The sequence below is a fragment of the Cricetulus griseus genome, chromosome 9 (genome assembly GCF_003668045.3).
Source record: "Cricetulus griseus strain 17A/GY chromosome 9, alternate assembly CriGri-PICRH-1.0, whole genome shotgun sequence".
Taxonomy (NCBI): Eukaryota; Metazoa; Chordata; class Mammalia; order Rodentia; family Cricetidae; genus Cricetulus; species Cricetulus griseus.
In genome coordinates, this window is record NC_048602.1 from 11,372,108 (window position 1) to 11,377,669 (window position 5,562).

Sequence of the window (5,562 nt, forward strand, 5' to 3'; positions counted from 1 at the left end):
GCACCTATTATTGTAATGGATAATGCAGGAACCGGCTTCCTACAACCCCGTTCCACGCACCACAAGGGGCAACCTCCCCCAGCTTCTGGTTAGGGAAGGAACTCTTCTTGTCATGCAGTCCGCACAGCCCTGATAGAGGACCTACACGGTCTTGCAAAGATCGTTAAGCCTGAAGACACCCAGTTGCCAGCAAAACAGGAACTGAGGCAGTCATAAGACCACTTAACCCTGACTCTCCTTATGTGGTAAGAATATTCACTCTAATATGACGCTTATTTGGGGCTAATCAGCAGTGGGACCAGGCAGGAAAGAAACTCCATCTTCACTCTCCAGAGGCATCTGCAATGCTCACTGGCTTTGACTACAGGCCAGCGTTGCCAGACTCCAGTGGGCTGCATTCCAGGGACTAGTCCATTTCAGTGTGTCCACTAAGGGGAAATGTCAGCCCCTCCCTTCATCCAAAAAGATGACAGATATGTCGTCATCCAGCCACATACTTACCTGAAGAGGAGGGAGAGCCCCTCCATGACTGTGAAGAAATTATAGAAGCGATTGTCTCCTCGCTGTAGGGGAAAAGGTCTGAGCTCACTTCTGGGTTTGAAAACCCACCAGTCCCTGAGCTCAAAAACCCACCAAGCCATGAACTTGAAAATCCACCAATCTGCTGTTGTTGTTTAACTCTTTGGGAGCCTGCCACCCAGCTCCTAAATAAATACATAGAAACTTATTCTTGCTTATGAATGCCTGGCCTTAGATTGGTGTTTCTAGCCAGCTTTTCTAACTTAAATTATCTCATTTATCTTTAACTGCATTTTGCCTCTGGGCTTTGTACCTTTCTTTATTCTATGTCTTTCTTTCTTTACTCTGTGACTGGCCCCTGGTAACCTCCTCTCCTTTTCTCTCCCCTCATTCTTCTTTCTTCTAAGCCTAGATTTCTCCTATTTATTCCCTCTGCCTGGCAGTCCCACACTTCCTCTCCCCTGCCTTGCTATTTGCCATTCAGCTCTTTATTAGAACAATCAGTTGTTTTAGGCAGGCAAAGAAAGTAACACAGCTTTTCAAAGTTAAACAAGACTATGTCTTGAGAATCAAAAAAAAAAAAAAAAAGGACATACAGAGTTAAACAAATGCAACATTAAAGAATTGCAACACGCCAGGCATTGGTGGCACACACCTTTAATCCCTAATCCCAACACTCAGAAGGCAGAGGCAGGCAGATCTCTGTGAGTTTGAGACCAGCTTGGTCTCCAAGAACAGGACAGGCTCCAAAGTTACACAGAGAAACCCTGTCTCGAAAAACAAAAACAAAGAAAGAAAAGAAAAGAAACTGATAATGGAGCTACTAAAAATCAGGAGGCTAACGGATAGAAAAATAATAACCACAGAGACCACAGCTCCCAGCCCAGTCTGACAAGCTCACACAGCAACCCCTCTGGTTGAAACTGCCCTATGGGAACTGCTGCAAGAAGCAGGTTGTGGTAACGCCTTTGATCCCGGCACTTGGGAGGCCAGCCTAATCTACTGAGAGAGTTGGAGCTCTGGAACAACCAGGGCTGTCTTGAAAACAAGCAATAACAAGAAAGAAATGTTGCAAATACATTTGGTGGTCCCGAGGTTGCCAACACTGACCCAGTAAACTATCTGCTGTGTGCTCAGAATAATCCCATGCTAACACAAAAACTGGGGTCCTACACATTTAAACTTCTAGAAAGTGATCTTCACTGACGTTGAACCCAACAGAAGGTACCAATAGTTGCTACTTGTGGTGTGCTCAGGCTGGGTAGAATCCTTTTCTGCTCACACAGAGAACTAACTTGGAACTTGTGCACATGTTACCACCCCTGGCCTTTAGACAAGATTGTGAAAATAAACACGACTTAAAAAAAAAAAATGACTGGCCAGGGGCTGGAGAGATGGCTCATTGGTTATGAGCACTGGCTGCTCTTCTGGAGGACAGGGTTCAATTCCCAGCAACCACATGGTGGCTCACAACCACATGGTGCCCTCTTCTGGTGTGCAGATATACATGGAAGCAGAATGTTGTATACATAATAAATAAATACATAAAAAATCTTAAAAAAAAAGAAAATGCAAAAAAAAATGGCACTGGCCAAACATTACCCAGAAACAGACTTTCCTTGACCAGAGATTCTGCCACTTGTACTATTTGGGGTGCACCATGATCTGTAGATGGGGTTACCCTCCTTTTGAAACAATGCTTGGCCACCTACCATTTCCATTGCTCCCAAAGGATTCAGGGAACCTCTGAGAGTATAGACACACCTGCCTCCAGTGTTGATTTGGTTTTTTTGTTTTTTTGTTTTGCTTTGTTTTGTTTTTTGAGACAGGACTTCTCTCGTCATCCTGGAACTCTCTATAGACCAGGCTGACCTCAAACTCACAGAGATCCTCCTGCCTCTGCCTCCCAAGAACTGGGATTAAAGGTATGCGCCACCACCGCCTGGCTTCCAGTGGTCTTTTTTTAAATTTTTAATTGGTGGTGCATGCTTTTATTCCCAGCACTCAGGAGGCAGAGGCAGGAGTTCCAAACCCAGCCTGGTCTACCGAATGAGTTCCAGGACAGGCTCCAAAGCAATACAGAGAAACCCTGTCTTGAAAAAAAATATTTATTTTATGGGCATTTGGTGCTTTTCCTGCATGTATGTCTATGTGAGAGTGTCAGATCCCTTGGAACTGGAGTTATAACAGTTGTGAGCTGCCATGTGGGTGCTGGAAATTGAACCCTGGACCTCTGGAAGAATAGCCAATGCTCTTAACCACCGAGCTATCTCTCCAGCCTTCTAGTGGTTTTTGACATTGCACAAAAATCCCAAAGTGTCTGCTCTGGATACACCCCAAGGCTTCTGTGGACCCAAGCCAGGACTTTAGGGACACTTTTACTTGGAAAAAGTGTCCCAAGCCAGGACTTTAGGGACACTTTTACTTGGAAAATTACAACACTAGTACAAGTTGAGTCTTACACATTTAACATTTGCTTGTTGAAAGCAATTCATAATATCAAAATTAATTATGTTTTACTTTTATCCTCACAAGAACACAAAAATGATAAAGGGGAACTTAAAACAGAAAAATTTAAAAAGGTAACACAACTTTTCTTAGTAGTCCTTGGGTAGTTACGACAGAAGACTTTCCATCTTTTGTTTCTTTGAATGAAGCCTTGAACCAAAGTCTTGTTTGTTTCTAGTATCTGCTTCTGCCTCCCCCTCTATCAGATCGGCTTCCTCCACGGCCACCTCCTCTTGGTGCTCCCCGGCTTGAACTGCTGTAGGAATCACATGGAGGAGGGTACCCTCTTTCCATAGACGGCGGGAGCCCCCGTTCTTGTCTGCCAACAGGATCACGGCCACTTGAGTAGAGATCACTTCTGCTGCTTGAATAACTGTCTCGACTTCCACCATGAGAGCTGACCCAGACTAACCTCTGAAACTGACCATCTCAAAATGACTTCAGGATGGAGACAATGGCTCAGCTTCTGCTCTGCCCCGGATGTCCCTCCTGATCCCATAGATAAACATCCGAGCCAGGTCCCCAACCTTGTCCCAGGGCAACCCTAATTCCTGGACTCCCATCATGTAACCAACCACTCCCAAGACGGGTTTTGACTCATCTCCTTTGGGTGGTACTACTTGGGAATAGGCCAGCCATGGATCATCCCTCAGACCTCACCACGCCATGATGGAACTAACCACACCAATAAAGCTGACTGTGAATAATTTTGGAGATGCCCCCAGCCAGTGACAGCCTATGGAAGAGGGGCCAGAGGACAAAATAGATTGTGGGCAAACCTATTAGTGCTCTCTCAAATACTGACCATGTGTGGACTTTGCTGTGAAGGGAGCTCCCACGGAGGGACAAGTAATTAAGACTTGTCACTACAGGGGAATATGGGAGGAATAATAATACAGGAACTGACCATAGACAAGTCCTTCATGTGAGAAAGCCATGTCTCAAAATGCTGGCTTTAGTAAATGCCAGCCATGCTGGGCGTTGGTGGCACACGCCTTTGCTCCCAGCATTTGGGAGGCAGAGGCAGGTGGATCTCTATGAGTTCGGGACCAGCCTGGTCTACAAGACCTAGTTCCAGGACAGCCTCCGAACCACAGAGAAACCCTGTCAAGAAAAGCCAAAAAAAAAAAACCAAAACAGAAAAACCGTAAATGCCACGAGTTTCTTATCCTAACAGATCCATCCATCACGATTACCGGATGTGCCTGTGCGAAAGGCAGGGTAGGAATGACTAACCAAAGCCAGACTAATAACACAAAAGAGGGCCAAGTGCTCAGGTCATAGGAGAAAGCAATGTGTGGGGGATGAAAGGGGCTGCACCAGCTCCTAGCGGTGCATACATCACCCGCTACCCAGAAGACAGATGGGCACCAACACCCCACTTAAATGTGATCCCAGAGAGCGAAGAACGGCATTACTTCCATCCCTGAGAGCCAAGACATAAAAGAACTCCTGTGCTTTTAGCAGTCCCGCTAGGAATGGCCCCAACAAGGCCCACGGCGACAGGTCCCTCTGCAACAGGCATCCAAGTTCAGCACAACCAGGTCCCTACTCAGATCAAAGATTAACTATGGCTCAATTAAAGCCTAGTCGCTCTCCAGAATCAAAGAGTCTTCGGCAGCAATGTTCCTCCAAAACCATAGAGGATTCGATTCGATGACCACCAAAGAGGGTCTGAAATGAAGCATGCCGTTTTTATGCTAATTAATCAGAAACAGTATGGGAAAAATGCCAACACTTTGTTAGAAAGGATTAAGGCAAGAGGTACAAATGAGAGCCACTGTCATACAATATGGACAACATGAGGGCCCTGGCTGGCTCCACTATGGGGCCTCTTATGATGATAATGTCAGGAATTTTTGTTGTTGTTGTTTGAGACAGGGTTTCTCTGTGTAGCTTTGGAACCTGTCCTGGAACTCACTCTATAGACAAGGCTGGCCTCGAACTCACAGAGATCTGCCTGCCTCTGCCTCTGGAGTGCTGGATTAAAGGTGTGCGCCACCAACACCTGGCACGATAATGCTAGGAGTTCCATTAGGACCATGCATCTTAAACACCGTACCTTTGGAACCTGTCCTGGAACTCACTCTATAGACAAGGCTGGCCTCGAACTCACAGAGATCTGCCTGCCTCTGCCTCTGAAGTGCTGGATTAAAGGTGTGCGCCACCAACACCTGGTACGATAATGCTAGGAGTTCCATTAGGACCATGCATCTTAAACACCCTTTCCAGGTTCATCCGAACTAGAATAAAAGCGATAGAACCACAGGTGATGCGCCAGGATTAGCAGCTCACTTCTTCGGGATAGGTTTGTTGGTCTTATGAAGCTAAAGAAAGCATGAAGTAGAATGAGGTAGAAAATGCCAATCACGCTGGGCATTGGTGGCGCACGCCTTTACTCCCAGCACCGGGGAGGCAGAGGCAGGCGGATCTCTGTGAGTTCCAGGCCAGCCTGGTCTACAGAGCCAGTGCCAGGATAGGCTCCAAAGCTACACAGAGAAACCCTGTCTCGAGAAAAAAAAAAAAAAAAAAATA